Here is a 17,672-nt window from a genome sequence, read left to right on the forward strand (position 1 = left end):
TCTTTCCACTGATTTATTTAATAGTTGGATTGAGCTCCTGATGCAGATGAGCTATGTAAACTAAACATGAGTATCCATTTAGTTTTATTCTTGCCTGCCTGCCCCCTTTTATGATTTGGAAAACAAATAAAGATATAGTATTTTTAAAGGATTTATATTTTGGGGAAGAGCAGAGTTTGTTGTTTTTAAATCTGTATGTTCTAGAAAGTAATAGCATCTGGTCCTTTGGAAAATGTTGTTTGAGAAATACATTTGCTTGAATATTTGTTTTGGAGAACTTTAAGGACACTGTAGACATTAGATAATGGAATCCTCTGCAACCACTTGACAGTTACATTGCAAGTTTTTGTGTTTTCATCCCATCCTGCTGCTTTCCTGAATTCTCATCCAGAGAAATCAATCTGTTTGCATTGTTTTTCTCAGTTGCATCATTCTTCTTATTGTTTCTCACTCTTTTCTTACCCTCTCCTCAAGACATACTTTTGATTGTGACTGCTGAGTTCTGCCATAGCATTTTGCCTTGTGAACTGGAACTCACGGAATTCCCCCCAGTAAGAATGTATTTTGATGGAATTATGTTTCCTCCTTTTGGCATAGCAGGTAAACCTATGTTTGTTTTCCTGTGCTCCCTTATTTAACTGGAGTGACCACAAATGAATCAGGTTTAGTCCTAGATTTTACCTGATCAAAAGCAATTCTTACATAATATCTATCTTTCAAATAAAGATTCAAAGTAGCAGATCCTTTCCCAGTTTGAGATTTTTAAAGCTTAAGATGTCATTTTTAAACTGCAGAGGATTTTTATGCTGTCTATAAAGAAACTGCACAATATAAAAAGGAACAACTGGTGTACATTCAGGTTAGCAGAGTTTAAAATTAGTTTTAAGTAAATATTTACCAGACAGTCTTGTATATTGTATTGTAGTCTCTTTCCGTGAGGGTTTTAAAGAGATCAGAGCTGTTTTAAACAAACAAACAAACAAAAAAATACTGAATCAGCTGGCTAGTCATACTTAATTGTAGTTTTAAAATAATATGTTTAGACTCTTTGAGAAACTATTTGGAGAACTGAAGGTAATGTTTCCTACAAAGGTAGAAACTGGGTATCAGTTGTGCTCAACAAGGTATAGTAACTTGTCTATTTGGAACTGTGTGCGCTCTGAATTCTTTACCACTTCAGCTGGTTACGTTGTTAGATGTAATTAATTTAGATGTTTTGTTTTATTTTATTCAGCTATGAAGTCTTAGTTTTATTACTTTTTTCCATTTATTTACCATTGGTTCTTGTGAAGAATTTTCTTCAGGTTCACATATTTTCTAATTAGATTGAGACCATTTCCTATCTTTAAAATAGTCATAAAAATATAAATAGCAAGCAGGCAACAAAGTTAACAAATTCTATATGATGTATGAGGACTAAAGGACTCAGGATTTGATAAGGGAGTCCTCACCTTTAACCTCTAGTTTACTGAGTTGGCATCATCTGGTGACTTTTTACTGTTCTGTATGAAATGGTTTAGGATTGAAGAGTAAAACTGCAAATTAATAGCTATTCATATAGCATATAGAAAATTCACATTAAAACAGGATTGTAGAACAGCCATATAGTAGTGTGAGAGAGTCTCACAGCTACCTAGGAATTTAACAAAATGACATGTTATTTACTAACATCTTATCAAAGATTTGCAATTAACATCTCTAAGACTGCATGAAAAGGTAATTTCTTTAACTATTTTGTTCTGAGATCTCAGAGCCATTCCAATCCAATTTCTGAAGGCAGAGAACTTCATTCCTTAAGTACTTCCTTAGGGCTTCATTGAACCAGGACATCTGGAAGTTTTGTGCAACAGTTTTGTGAAAATAGGACTTTTTTTTTTTTTTTAAAGGCGCAACTGACTTGTAAAGAAAAGACACAGAAGAATAACTCAAGGCTATTGACCCAACCCACTGAGCTATCCCTCTCAAGGCTATTGAGAGATTCTAGATTGTTACGCAGAACATGGATAAATATCACTAGTGAGGATTATACCAAAGTACTGGATTGCCCAAGTGATTTGGCAATGGGGTACAGAGAGATTCATCATTTTAAGATGCCTCTTCCAATCTGGCCCATGTTGGTAGTAACCAAGCAGCTACAGTGGCCAGTCAGTGACCCAGTTGAGTCCTAAGATGAATTGGTCATTGTAGTTCCACTCGGACAGAGATCCACATCACTATAGTAACCCTTTTTGGCAATGATAGAGAGGTCAGTAACAATAGGCATTGTACTGTTAGGCTGCTGTGTGCTTTAAAGATATGAATGCAGCATTATTAATCAAAAAGTTCTGAATTCTGATCTTTGCTCACTATGCAGCCATGGCAAATTCAATCTCTCTGCTACAGTTTCCCCACCTGTGAAATGAGGATAATAATACTTAAGAAGCATATTGTAAAGATTAACTAATTACTGTTTGTATGGAGTCATGAATGTATCTAAGCATAGGGTCACTTTTCCACTCCCATTGATTTCAGTGCATGCTGGATTGGAGCCTTAGTTAATGCTTCATATTCTAGATTTTCAAACTAATATGCTTAAGCTTAATAAATGTAGACCTAAATCAAGTGTAAAAATTAACATTCATTTAAAGGAAAGCTTTACTGCTAAATTTGTCCATCTTTACCCCCAAATAGTTTATTTTGGCTTCTTTGTAAAGAAAATATAGTAACTTAATGCAGTGGTCAGCCAGATGTTTATTTTACTAGGTAACACACTGAGCGGGATCTTTCACATTCACAATGTAGGTCTGTTAATGCCTCAGTATTTATTCTCTTTAGTTTTGTGGGAATCACAAGGATTGTAAAATTTTAATCTTTGGTTAAACTCTTTTAACGATGTGTAAATATATGCCATGCCTATTTTTTGGATGAGGTGTGGTGGTGGGAGAATATGGATTATGGACATTAATCAGCAGTTTATTATAGTCACATCTGGATTGCATTAGCTGCAAGTTCAGAGCAGGTGTATTCAGGTGAAAGATTGCATCAATTAGTATTATGTGTTCCTTTTAAAGAGAAGTGCAAAAGTTCTATCTATTTTTTCTTGTTACTGATATAACTTGTAAATTATAACATTGATGTTTTCTGTATGCTGATTTGACTTTGCATACATATATAAAATAGACTTTTCTAGCTCAATATAACTTCAATTCTTGTTTTTATCTTTTCATTATAATGTACCTTACCTGGTTAAAGGAAAATAAAATTAAGTGTATCTTTGAGTGGCAAAACAGAGGTGAAAAGTCCACGTAATAGATGACAAGACATTTTAAAATATCCACTGTACGCCTGGAGCTGTTAACATTTTCTGTTGTTGAACATCCAAACAACTAGTGTTTTGTTAATATGCCAGTAGAGTCCCTCACCTAATCAAAACATATTTTTTTTCTGTTTTGCTATTGTTTCTGAAGCTAGCCTTGATGAGAGCTATTCAGTAGAGAGGTCTTTTTTTCCTTTCAGTTTTGTACTGTACTAAAATGATGCCAGAAGGAGAACCCATTGAATAAGTTGTTTCTGTACAGTGTGATGTAATTTTAGTGACTGGACTAGCTTTCTGTTCCGTGTCAACAAACTTGCATGAAAGAAATACATTTTTCTTCACATTTAGATATTTCCTTTTGACATAGTACCATATGTGCAGTGCTGCCATGGCTTATGTATGAAGAAAAAGCTACTTGAAAGGGATGTGTTAAAATAGAGGATATATCTGTGTTACTTGCTTCATTTTGCACAAAAGACTGACTGTGATAGAAAGTTGTTACATACTGATCCCAGCTCCCATTGTGTAGAAATTCTGTGTATAGCAGTAGTACACCTCTACCCCGATATAATGCTGTCCTCAGGAGCCAAAAAATCTTACCGTGTTATAGGTGAAACCGCGTTATATCAAACTTGCTTTGATCCACTGGAGTGCGCAGTCCTGCCCCCCCCTACCCCCAGAGCGCTGCTTTACCGCGTTATAGCCGAATTTGTGTTATATTGGGTCGCATTATATCGGGGTAGAGGTGTACTAATCAAGATGTTTGGGTTTCCATTAATAGTAACAAGCATATATGCCTTTTCTTGTTAAGATTGTGAATAGAGTTTTAAATTCATATTTCTGCCTGATGTAGAATTAGAAGACTATTGGTTTGTCCTTAAAGGTTAGGCTAAAATGTTTCTTCTTTACTAATGCATAAATAGTTAAATAGCTGAAAATGAAGGATTAAATGTTTTCCTCTTGGTGGTTGTGGTGGAGTAAACCGTGCAGCAAAATTTACAGCTAATCTAGTGGAAAGGGAGAAATGGTTTATTTCACACATTTTCAAACCAAATTAGGAGTCATGCAGGCTTTTGAAGAGGAGTCCGGAGCTGGAGCAGTGGAGCTGCAGGTTTTTACCTGGAGCTGGACCGGAGCCGGGGCACAGCTCCAAAGCCCTGGCAAGAGCTTCTCTTTCCCCCCCCCCCTTCATGTGCATTCCTGATGGGTCCTTTCCCCACCCCTTCCTATAATATATTAATCCTTGCTTCCTGGTACTGCACGATGCTGAGCACATTGCTTCCATAGCATTGTGTCTGCATGAAGAGTAAACACCCGATCCAGTATCAGAGGGGTAGCCGTGTTAGTCTGAATCTGTAAAAAGTAACAGAGGGTCCTGTGGCACCTTTAAGACTAACAGAAGTATTGGGAGCATAAGCTTTCGTGGGTAAGAACCTCACTTCTTCAGATGCAAGTAATGGAAATCTCCAGAGGCAGGTATAAATCAGTATGGAGATAACGAGGTTAGTTCAATCAGGGAGGGTGAGGTGCTCTGCTAGTAGTTGAGGTGTGAACACCAAGGGAGGAGAAACTGCTTCTGTAGTTGGATAGCCATTCACAGTCTTTGTTTAATCCTGATCTGATGGTGTCAAAATTTGCAAATGAACTGGAGCTCAGCAGTTTCTCTTTGGAGTCTGGTCCTGAAGTTTTTTTCTGTAAGATGGCTACCTTTACATCTGCTATTGTGTGGCCAGGGAGGTTGAAGTGTTCTCCTACAGGTTTTTGTATATTGCCATTCCTGATATCTGACTTGTGTCCATTTATCCTCTTGCGTAGTGACTGTCCAGTTTGGCCAATGTACATAGCAGAGGGGCATTGCTGGCATATGATGGCATATATAACATTGGTGGACGTGCAGGTGAATGAGCCGGTGATGTAGCTGATCTGGTTAGGTCCTGTGACGGTGTTGCTGGTGTAGATATGTGGGCAGAGTTGGCATCGAGGTTTGTTGCATGGGTTGGTTCCTGAGTTAGAGTTGTTATGGTGCGGTGCGTGGTTGCTGGTGAGAATCTGCTTAAGGTTGGCAGGTTGTCTGTGGGCGAGGACTGGCCTGCCTCCCAAGGTCTGTGAAAGTGAGGGATCATTGTCCAGGATGGGTTGTAGATCACTGATGATGCGTTGGAGAGGTTTAAGCTGAGGACTGTAGGTGATGGCCAGTGGAATTCTGTTGGTTTGCTCCCTATACTTCTGTTAGTCTTAAAGGTGCCACAGGACTCTCTGTTACCCGATCCAGGAAAGCACTTAAACATATTGCTTGGTTTTACTCATGTCAATAATCCTATTGAATTCAGATGCTTAAAATAGTATATGGTTCAGTAGTTTGCTGAACCTTTTTTCAGAAGATTAGCTGGCATGTTCCTATCTAAACACAGTTGTTTTCTTTTTACGATAGAACTTTACATCCTTAAACAGTTGGAATAATCTGAATTTATTTTAGTTAATGCTCTGCTGACTTTGACAGGTGAGGCACAAATCACAAAGTAGTTATTTCCACCCCCACCTGATGTATAATTAGTAGCTATTAAAAGCTTACCTGATTTATAGTTAAGAAGCAAGACGTGGAACTGGAGCTGCCACCACCGCTACCCGGGCTGGCATGGGAGAAGAGCATGAGGCAGTTCCAGGGCTCGGCGGCAGCTCCTCATGTATATGCATGGCACCCCCCCCCCCCCAATGGGAGAGAGGGCCAGGACGCCCCCCGGCCCTTGCAAGTCCCCTGCAGCCTGGGCTCAACTGCTGCAGTCCTCCTATGGGCTCACCAAGCGGTAGTTACCACAGCAGACCCCTTTTAAAGTGACTCCTGGGTGTGGGAAATTGTCATGGTAACAAGTCAGCTTCTTGCACTATTAGCTATACCAAGGTTTGAGCCTTACGCAGCATTACATTCTTCAAACTCTTTGGCATTGCGTTTTGCGACTGGAGAGAGTGAGTTGTGACATTTAAATCAAATCACAATTTGTCCTTCAATCTGTATATATTTATGAATTAAATAAAAAAGGAATATACACAATATGTTTTGTAACTTTTGGGAATTCTTGGTTAGGCTGTGCCTCACTTGCCTGGGCTGATGAGCTGCCCCTGAAGTGCTGCAAGACTAGTCCCTCGAGGGGGTTCCAATATTCATTTTACTGTACCAAGTGACTTCAGCACCTCTCTCTGGTCAGAGGTCCCACATAGCCTGCTTCTGTGTGAGCCACTCTTCACAACTGCCATGGAACATTTCCCACCCAGCAACTTATATCTCTCCAACAGATTCATGGCCCTGCCTTCTGCTGACCTACTACTGTTCAGCAAGTTCATCACCTCATTTTCCTTCTGCAAATGAGAGAAAAGTCATAATGAACCCAATCCTACTAAACATATCCTGGAAATTGAGGGTGTTCTTCACATTCCAGGAAGTGTCCAGAAGCTTGCAGAGTTGTACCTGAAGTCACAGTCCACTGTTTAGATTAATTATATTTTCCCATTTTAGAAAGTTTTTCAAATTTTTCATAAATGTCACCTAAATAGAAACATTAACTTAAATGGGTATTGGGCATGCAAATCCCTTAGCCATATTTGAAAACCTCTGCATAAATTCTTAACGTGGTAGAAGGGAATGGCAAAGGCATGTTCTTGAGCATACTTAATGGTTTATACATTACTCTTTCAAACATGCTTATTTTTCTTGGTTCATCAGTGGTTTGGAGTGGTGTCCAAAATGTTGCATTTTTTTGGTGAAGTAGAAATGTTATACTAGTGAAACATTAACCATGTGCAGCCTTTTATAAGAAAAGTTTTAAAATTCCAGGGACTATTAGGAATCATAAATTGTGTGGTTAGTATTTTTGGCTCTATAATAACTTTCTTACATTTCAAATTTTTCTCCAGGTGTTGCTGGTCTTCTGAAGTGGTCAACCAGATTCCCTTAAAGTGGTCGTCTGAGTTATAACACAGGTGAGTAAAAGAAATTCAGATTGCATTAGCTATTGTTTCCATGTTTTGTGAGGCCTTGAAGTTGGGTAACTACTTAATAGATGGAAGATGGCTAGATTCTTCTCATTTAAAAGATCCCTTTTTAGCATTAAATATCATTCATCTGATCATAAGCACTGATAGAGTACACCAAAGCTTTAAGGAAGTTACAGAAGACAAGAACTTGGTGACTACTTAACAAAAATAAATAAAGGAATAAAAAGCCTTAGTTTTCAATGCATTAGAAAATCTCGTATTTGAATGATTGAACCTAAATATTTCAAATAGGTGAGTTACAGCAGCACCTGGTGCAACACTAGTATATGTTGAGATGTGTTGTATTTAGTATAACTGGTGCCTGAATATGAAATTACAAGAGTCATGAAAGTATATAGGATAAATAATTTTTGTTTAACATTTGTGAAAATAGTTCTGATGGAACATACCTATAAATACAGAGTGAGTTAAGGAATTACAGCAAACTGAGTTTACTTGTAATAGAAACTTTATATTTATTTCAGGGTTCTTAAACTTTTATTTTGTGTCTCTTTTTAAAGATTTATCATCTCATGTATCCTCTCCTCTCTATTGAAAATCCCTCATGTCTCGTGTGGCAACACAGGAGGAATAAGCTTTTAAAAATTCATTATTAATTGAAATTTATTGAAGAAATTTTTGTAAGCATCTTACAAAATCTTAACTCTCTCCAATATGGTACTTTTAAAAAAATGATGCAAAAGAAATTTGTTGCTCCAATTGAGAATTAACTGGTGGTGAGTAGAGGAGAATTTCCATGCACACTATACATCTTATACTTTTGCCTTTTTGGTAGTGTCATATACTTGAGTATCATATTAAATTATGTGAACCAACTTTACATTTATCCTTACTGAATCGTATTTGACTTCAGCTCACTGCCCTAATTTATCAAGATGATGGTTAGGATTGATGATCTTGACAAACTGGAGAAATGGTCTAAAATAAATAGGATGAAATTCAATAAGGAGAAATGCAAAGTACTCCACTTAGGAAGGAATTGCACAATATAAAACAGGAAATGACTGCCTAGGAGTACTGTAGAAAAGGATCTGGAGGTTATAGTGGATCACAAACTAAATGAGAATCAATAATGTAATACAGTTGCAAATAAAAAACAAACAAACCCACAACATTCTGGGATGTCTTAGCAGAAGTGTTGTAAGGAAGACATGAGGAGTAATTCTTCCATTCTACTCAGTGCTCATAAGGCTTCAAGTGGAGAACTGTGTCCAGTTCTGAACACTACACTTTGGGAAAGATGGACAAATTGGAGAATTTCCGGAGGAGAGCAACAAAAACGATTAAAGGTCTAAAAAACATGACCTACAAGGATATTGCAAAAATTGGGTTTGTTTAGTCTAGAGAAGAGAAGACGGTGGAGGAGGGGGATGTAACAGTCTTCAAATACATAAAAGATTGTTATAAAGAGGAGCATGGTAAATTGTTCTTAACTGCTGAGGACAGGACACGTAGTAATGGGCTTAAATTGCAGCAGGGGAGATTTAGGTTAGACATTAGGAAAAACTTTCTAACTGTAAGCATAGTTTAAGCACTGGAACAGATTACTTTGGGAGATTGTGGAGTCTCTGTCACTGGAGGTTTTTAAGAGCAGATTGGACAAACATCTGTCGAGATGGTCTAGATAATACTTATTCCTGCCACAGTGCAAGGGACTGGACTAGATGACCTTTCAATGTCCCTTCCAGTCCTACGTTTCTATGATTAAACTTGACTTTCACAGTGTTTGCAATCCCTCCCATCTTTTAGCATTTACAGATATTATTGCATGTACCACTCTGACTGAGGATAAATAGAATAGATAATGGTGTTTGGTTCAAAAGGTACCCATCTGTGTCATCAAGGTGCATCTTTAATTACCCTCTGTATTCTGATGTTTTAGGCTATTGCATTCATATCCTACAGGTCATAATTTGTTAGTTTAGCTTTCCACTCCTTATTGCTATTGCTAGAGTTCCAAGGGCAACACAAATGAAAGATAATGAGCATCCCTTGCCTATTTTTTTTCATATTCCCTCTTTCTATTATGGCCTCTGGATAGCTATATGCTTGTGATTTTTGTTGTTTGTTTATTTTCTAAAAACAGGATTAATCCCAAACTTTTTGGTGGGGAGGAGTATAAGTAGTTTACCAACAGGAACATCATCTAGAACTGCATACGATTATTTCCTAAAGTAAATGTATAGTGGTGTGGAAGTGTCACTATAGTTAAGGTTGCATCATGACATCTGTTTTAAGACATTGTCTTCTAAAATCGACATGCTTAGTCAGTTTTCTTTGTTGTGTCTCGGAAGGGTGCAAGGTAAGGTTAGTGACCCAAATTTGGAGTCATTTGAGCCAGCAGTTCTGGAGATGTAAGCCCCCCAAAATAACCATTTAAAAAAAATTCTAGGTGGGATTTTCACCCCAGAGCTAAAGATCAAACTATTTATGTGATTGGGTCAAAATGGTCTCAATCTGTTGAGTTTTACCCAAGGTAGTAAATGGCACCCACTAAATCTTTGGGGGACCCAAACCGAAAACAGTATTTAAGAAAATGTACATTTTTTACACTATGCATGAACCAATACAAAAAAACTGGAGGAGTGGAAACCCTTTAGCTATTTTATTTGCTTTAAACTTGACTCTTCTAAGTGCTCTAAAATCCAGACAGTTACACAGACCTTGTCTACACTGGCAAGTTTCTGCACAGTAAAGCAGCTTTCTGCACTTTAACTCCCGAGGTGTACACACTGCCAAGCCACTTAGTGTACAGAAGCTGCGCAGTTGTAGCGCTCGAAAAAACCTACTCCAACGAGAGGCATACAGCATTCCGTGACGGGGCCACAGCGCAGTGGTGCCAGTGTAGACACAATGACGATTACAGTGCTGCGATTTGCCTCCGGGAGGTGTCCCACAATGCCTGTTCTCACCTCTCTGGTCATCGGTTTGAACTCTACTGCCCTGACCTCAGGTGACCAAGCGTCACCCCCATCCTGTACATTCCTTTGCAAATTTGAAAGTCCCCTTCCTGTTTGCTCAGTGATGCGTGCAGTGGTCTCAGCGCATCTTTCCAGGTGGCCATGCCTGCTCCATGCACCAGGCGATCCCCCGCTTGGAGCATGCTGGACCTCATCAGCCGAGCTGCTGGACCTCATCAGCATTTGGGGAGAGGAGACTGTCCAGTTGTAACAATGCGGTTCTGGCAGGACCGAACTGAGAGTGCCAATTCAGGACCAATTGCTTAAAACAGGGCAGTTACAGCCCAAGGCTGGGGTTTTTCCACCTCCAAGGCAAACCAAACCAGCCAGACAAAGAGGACTTTGGTCTCACCCCACTGGCTAACCACAAGTCACACAAGCAATTCCCTTAGACACTCCCATTTCCCAGTATCACCACCAGTAGCACTCGTTATGGGGACAAATGGTTATGAAAACCAATACCCCAGTAAAAGAAAAATGGTTCTCCTGATCCCAAAGGATCAAGCCCCAGACCCAGGTCAATATACAGATTAGATCTTACCCATAAATCACGCTGTTGACAATCCTTTAGAATCTAAAATCTAAAGGTTTATTCATAAAAGGAAAAAGATATAGATGAGAGCTAGAATTGGTTAAATTGAATCAATTACATACACTAATGGCAAAGTTCTTGGTTCAGGCTTGTAGCAGTGATAGAATAAACTGCAGGTTTAAAATCAAGTCTCTGGAGTACATCCACAGCTGAGATGGGTCATTCAGTCCTTTGTGTAGAGCTTCAGTTTGTAGCAAAGTCCCTCCAGAGGTAGGAAGCAGGATTGAAGACAAAATGGAGACGAGGCATCAGCCTTTTATAGTCTTTTCCAGGTGTAAGAAAACACCTTTGTTCTTACTGTGGAAAATTACAGCAAAATGGAGTCTGGAGTCACATGGGCAAGTTCTTGCATACTTTGCTGAGTTACAAGGCGTATTTGCCTTCTCTCCATGGGTCAGTTGTATAGCTGATGGTCCTTAATGGGCCATCAAGCAGGCTAGGCAGAGCTAACACCAACTTGTCTGGGATGTCTCCCAGAAGCATAGCATAAGTTTGAAATACAGACAGTTTAGAGCCAATATTTATAACTTCAACTACAAAATTGATACATGCATGTAGACAGCATAATTATAACCAGTAAATCATAACCTTGTCTTAGACACCTCATTTGACCCCCTTTATACAAGATTTGGTGCCACTACAGGACTTTGGTTTCAACCATGTTCTATATGGTCCCAGATTATATCAGTAATGTCACACTAGTCCTAGTTGCACTCCAGCCATAGGAATTTTGATACCTATGAACAGATTTTACGATGGATGATAGAAAGGGGCCATGACCGGGACACACTGCAGTGCAGGATAAAAGTGAAGTTGCTGCGGAACACCTACCAGAAGGCGCGGAAGGCAAACTGCTGCTCCGGTGCTGCGCCCACGAGCTGCTGGTTCTACAAAGAGCGGGACATGATACTCGGTGGCGACCCCACCTTCACTGCTAAGGCCCCTCGGGATACTTCGTTGGCTTGCGTGCCAGTCAAGAGTGGACTGAGCCAGGAGGAGGAAATCTTGGATGAAGAGTGGGAGGAGAACCCAGAGGCAGAGGAAGACTCAGAGGTCAGAGATGCATGCAGCCAGGAGCTCTTTTCTACCCTGGAGGAGCCTAGGCAGTCACAGCAGTTGGATCTAGGCAAAGCGCAAACAGGAGAGGAGGCCCTTATAAGAGAATCTGATTTTGGGAATTGCTGAAGCGAGTTGTTGGGGGCTGGAGGGTTGCAGAAAGCAGGCTTGTCTCCCACTGCATGCCTACTCTCAGCAGTGGAACAGGGTGTTGATTGACTCCCTCACTTCATGGGAATCTCCTCTGCAGAGCTGCTTTGTTTCTTGCCCCGTTAACGGTAACTTTCCCGCACCACTGTGCCGACACAGGGTGGGGGACCATTGCTGCACACAGGTGAGCCGCATAGGGGCCAGGACGGAAGTCGTAGACTTGGAGAAGACCCTCCCTTGATTCCCTGCTCACCCTCAGTAGCGAGATATCTTCCATAGTGATCACATCCTGTGGAAAATGTGGGGATTGGAATGAATATCAGGCCCTCCCTAAAGTCTCCCCAAGAGCCACATGTCCAGTGCGGGAAGAGTGATTTACCCTGCCCCTGCGGCTACTCACCATTTTGGGGGTCTTGTGGCTCATTTGTGTTTGCCTGGGGTCAGCCAGTTAATGACAGGTGTGTGAGTACTGGCTGCATTTTAAAGCACTGAATCAGTGTTGGCTGTGTTGCAAATAATACTGCTTCTGTAAAATGTTGCATTTAAACTTCACATTGCTTGATGACCTTTGGAGCCGAGCCTCCCTCTTTGTTATTGGCGGCAGGACGGCTGCGCAGAATTAGAAAGTGGCCAAGAAGAACTAAAGAGGATTTTCTCCATGAGGTTATGATGCACTCTCTCGCCAAGAAACAGGAATTGAAGGAGTGGCAGGACAGCGAGAAGAGGGACTGAAAGGAGAACGCGGCACCTAGAAAGAAGCAACGGAGCAGCTCTTAAACATTATGGAGCTCCAGCTGAGAGAAGGAGGGGTCGAAACGAGCAGCTCCGTGCCCACTCTGCCCTGCAGCTGCTGTCGCAAGACTCTTTCCCATGCACCCCACATACACTGCCAACATACTGTTATCAAACTTCAGGCTCCACTCTACCCACAGCATTCCACTCCTGCCCCGTCACAGTCGAGCACTGTGGTCTCCCACTGCTCTCAACACCCATCCCTCTGCAGTTTGGGCCTGCTGAAGTACAGGATCCTGCTGAAGCATCGTACTCCAAAGGAGAAGGTTGGGTGTGATCCCTGGACATACACAAATCTGTAGCCATCCTGGGACCCCTCCTTCTCTTGAGACCTTCCCTTCCCCCATCACCCTCCCTGATGATGAATTTTTTTCATTTGATTCTCTCCTCTGGTTGTTGTCTTTTAATAAAATAATTGTGTTGGTTTGAAAGCAATCTTTATTCTATTAAGTGAAAGCAAGAAGAGCACTGCAAAGCAACATACAATTATGTTAAGCCCCCTTGCATCATGTGCACCAATCATCTACTAGCATTACAAGCACTGCAATCTCGAGCATAGGAACAAATATTACCAGCTTTCAGCTTCAAATTGCTGCCTCAAGGCATCCCTGATCCTTATGGCCCTGCGCTGCGCCCCTCTAATAGTCCTGGTCTCTGGCTGTTCAAACTCAGCCTCCAGGTGCTGAGCCTCTGCGGTCCATCCCTGAGTGAAGCTTTCACCCTTCCCTTCACAAATATTATGGAGTGTACAGCACGCGGCTATCAGCATGGGAATATTGTCATCGGCCATGTTTAGCTTTTCATACAGGCATCGCCAGCAGGCTTTTAAACAGCCAAATGCACACTCAACAGTCATTCTGCACTTGCTCAGCCTGTTGTTGATCCGCTCCTTGCTGCTGTCAAGTTGCCCCATGTATGGTTTCATAAGCCACAGCATTAAGGGGTAGGTGGGGTCTCCCAGGATCACAATGGGCGTTTTGACTTCCCCTACGGTGATCTTCTGGTCCGGGAAGAAAGTCCCTGCTTACAGCTTCTTGAACAGGCCAGTGTTCTGAAAGATACGTGCGTCATGCACCTTTCTGGACCAGCCTGCGTTAATGTCTGTGAAATGCCCATGGTGATCCACAAGCGCCTGGAGAACCACTGAGATATGCCTCTTGTGATTAATGTATTCAGTGGCTAAGTGGTCTGGTGCCAGAATTGGAATGTGCATGCCATCTATTGCCCCTCCGCAGTTAGGGAGGCCCATTTGTGCAAAGCCATCCACAATGTTATGCACATTGCCCAGTGTCTTATTTGTAAAAACTTTCGCCCTCACAGAAGGAGCAGGATATCCACTTGAGGGCTCTCCTAATGGAATCGGCTCTTTGTCCCACACTGGAGTCCTGCATGGCCAACCCCATGCTGAGTGGATCGGTTTCGGTGCGGAGCGCGCCATCCGCACCGGACTCGGCCGGCACCGCTCCCCTTCGCTGGTGCCCAGGAAGCGGCAGAAGAAGCTGAGCCCTTCGGCGCTGAAGGACCGAGGGCCTACGGGCAGAGGATCAACGTCAGGCCATGTGCCTGCTTCGGGTCTCCAAGGGGGTACCGCGGCAGTCGGATCCCCAATCCCGGCCAGGGACTTGCCCCCCACCCTGGACAGTGGCAGGAGATCCTAGAATACAGTAGGGCCTTCAGGGCCCGAAGTGGTTCCAGTGGCTAAAGAGCAAAGCTGACAGGTGCCATGCCAGGGGAGTGACGCAGCCCTGCCCTTGGCACTGAAGAGCAAGTCATAGAATCATAGAATATCAGGGTTGGAAGGGACCTCAGGAGGTCATCTAGTCCAACCCCCTGCTCAAAGCAGGACCAATTCCCAACTAAATCAACCAAATCATCCAAGTCCATCGAGGTGCAGCAGCATAGACTGGTGGAAAACCCTTAGTCACCGGACTGCAGACTCAGGTCTCCTTTGCCGCGACCTCGGTCCCCGGTCACCATGCCTCAGCTCACCAGCCAGAAGGCGTAGGTCCCCAATGAGATGGGGATGCCTGATTCGAGGCACCATTCCCTTTACTGCCAGTACCAGCAAACGCCCAACCGTGGGTCGACCAGGCATCAGTCACCCTTGTCCAAGCAGTCCCCTCGACGTCGGTCACCGTTTTGGAGGGACTGTTTGGGATCTCTGTGTCGGTTTCGCTCGCCCCAGTACCAGTCCTCAGACAGGCGGTGTTACTCCCCGTTGCCTCAGTGTTTGCCCACCAGGGTCAGCAGACAGATGGCCCCGCCCTGGTCACTGGAGGGACAGTAATCCAGATCGGACCAGGACTTCAGCCAGTCACCCACAAGGGTCGACTCACCACTGACACGGGAGTCCGGCGGGGCACCAGTGTTGGTGCCGGTGCAACAAGGACAGTGGCCTCCCCAGTGGCAGTACTGGGGGGTGCCGGTGGTGCTGGTTCAGTATTCCCAACCCTCCCTAGCCGCATTGGACAAGCCGACCGCAGCATCACCAGCACCACCATCAGAGTGCGGTGCGGAGGCCAAGGCAGCGTGCCGAACCCCGGAACCTTGGCATCCCACTGGAAGGTAGTGCAAGAGAAGTCGCACAGGCTGCTAGGCGTTCTGTTCCATTCCATGCCTGGTAGACATTCCTTGCCTATTAACTAGAGAGCGTTAGAGCCTGAAAAGGTCTTGTGACAGACTCCAGCATCAATACCTACCACTTCCAAGAGGGCAGATAGGTGGTACCAAATTCTGCTCAAGGATTTTGAGTGCTTTTATTTGCATCTGGTACTGGGCTCCCTTGTTCAGGAAAGTTCAGCAGACCCCCCCACCCCCCCCCCCAAAAAAAAAAAAAAAACAATGCCAAAGGAAAAGGACATTAAGAGACTGGATTTTTTTTTCAGAAAAGGCTTCTCTCCCAATCTCCAGATATGTTTGCCAACTACCAGGCATCTCTGGCAAAATACAACTATCTGATCTGATAACATTTTTTGCAGGGGTGAAAGCAACACCTCGGAACACCCCTGGACAAATTGCCTGTTTATGGAAAGACTCCTGCAGGAGCACAGGGAAAAATTAAAATCTATCATGCTAGAGGGCAGTTGATAGCTAGAAATTCTTTCAGGCTGCTTTCAATGTGTCTGATACAGCTGAAACATGGCCACATTGATGACAATGTGAAGATCCTTTTGGCTCCCATCATCAGGAATACACAGGGAGGATCCAAAAATGATGGAAGATCTTCTGTTCCAGGGCTGTGACCTCTTTTACTCAAAGACTGATGTGGCCTTTCACTCAATGAAGAACTGTAGAGCCACTTTATGTTCTCTAGGCTTGTAAGCTTTGGTCCCAAGGAGAACATAACCCAGACCTCAGACCTCTCAGATAAATAGTGTCCCTCTGCTACATGCTGCATTGGAGCCACCAAGCGAGAACCAGAAGCTCCAATTCAGATGATCCACTTCCCCTCCTCAGCTACAGTGCATTTAGCATACTCCTCTTGGCATGGGTTTCATATCACAGTTGAGAGCCTGGCAGAACCTTTGGGGGAAGCTACCTTTTCCCCCACTTCTTGGCAACTCTTATAGGGTGGCTGCCCCTCACTGGTAGAAAAGGGCTTAAAAGCAGCCCTATGGAGGCTGCGCTGGAGGCAGCCAATTAGAAAGGGGCTGAGAGGAGTAGCCATCATGGTCTGGCAGGCTCTCATAAGAAGGGCTGCAGGGCAGAGAAGAGTTCAGTAGCTGACTGGAGCTCTAGGGGAGAAGACCAGGCTCCTAGCAGAAGGAAGGAGCCCCAGCATCTGGGACAATTCAGTGCTGCAAGCAGGGACTGGGGGAGCTAGAGAGAGCTTCTGGCGGCATGCTAGGGCCTACAGGCTGAGGCCCTGAGACAAGAGTCAAAAAGGGTGCTGGAGCCACATGGGAAGTGCCCCCGGGACAAGGGACTGTAATTACCACTGAGGTAGTGGCTGGACGGAGATTGCAGGGACCCCCCAGAAGGGGAGAACACAGAGTGTGGCACATCTGGAGGGCAGTGTCACTGAAGAGGACACCGCAGTCCTGGGAGTGGTGCGGGTTCTGGAACAAAAATGACAGCGGCAAGGCACCACCAGAGGAGGGCGCCCTGACAAGCAGAGCTAATTCCCAGGACAGCCAGCAGGAGGCCCCAGAGTGGTGAGTTCCACCCTGTCACAGCAACCATCTTTAGTTTTTTTGGGAAGCCTGGTCTAGGATCACCACAGAACAATGGGTCTGAAAAGTTGTTGGCAACTGTACAGTACACAATTCTAGTCCCTTCCTACCCGTAACCCACCTTCCCCATCCCTCTTCAGATGTATGTTTCATGAGCTACTGTTGAACCAAGAGTTAGCCTCCTGCATCTCAGTTCAGCAGAGGGGATGCCCTTAGAATTAAGGGACGGGGGTTTTATTCCCATTATTTATTATTCCAAAGAAGAAAGCGGGTTTATGTTCTATTCAGGACCTTCAGTGTCTCAACAGGTGGATCTGTTGTTTCAAATTCAGGATGATTGGCCTCTGTAATCCCCTTGTTAGATCCTCAAGACTAGGCATCTTTTGACTTGACCTGGAAGATGCCTCTGTTTATATTCATACATCTGGCTCACAAGAAATAACTTAGATTCTTGATAGGAATATCTCTTTACTAGTACCGGGGTCCTGCCTGTTGGTGTATCCAGTGCACTGAGGATGTTCACCAAGTGCTTGGCAATTGTAGCAGCTCACTCGTGGAACCAAGGAATCTGGGTTTACCCAAATCTCACTGACTAAAATTAGCTG

General features: G+C 43.3%; 2 protein-coding genes across 6 annotated transcripts in view; both read left to right on the plus strand.

Annotated features, from left to right (window-relative positions):
* Positions 1 to 17,672, plus strand: part of LHFPL2 (LHFPL tetraspan subfamily member 2) — a 219,719-nt gene that overhangs the window by 91,495 nt on the left and 110,552 nt on the right. For all 5 annotated transcript variants that reach the window (XM_065550072.1, XM_065550071.1, XM_065550069.1 and 2 more), the window contains one exon: positions 7,205 to 7,270. The gene's annotated coding sequence lies outside the window, so the exon portion shown is untranslated. The remainder of the gene's footprint in view (positions 1 to 7,204; positions 7,271 to 17,672) is intronic.
* The window catches only part of AP3B1 (adaptor related protein complex 3 subunit beta 1), a 580,418-nt gene that overhangs the window by 45,279 nt on the left and 517,467 nt on the right, over positions 1 to 17,672 (plus strand). The gene's annotated exons all lie outside the window — the stretch shown is intronic.

This window comes from Chrysemys picta, chromosome 6 (genome assembly GCF_011386835.1).
Source record: "Chrysemys picta bellii isolate R12L10 chromosome 6, ASM1138683v2, whole genome shotgun sequence".
Classification (NCBI taxonomy): Eukaryota; Metazoa; Chordata; order Testudines; family Emydidae; genus Chrysemys; species Chrysemys picta.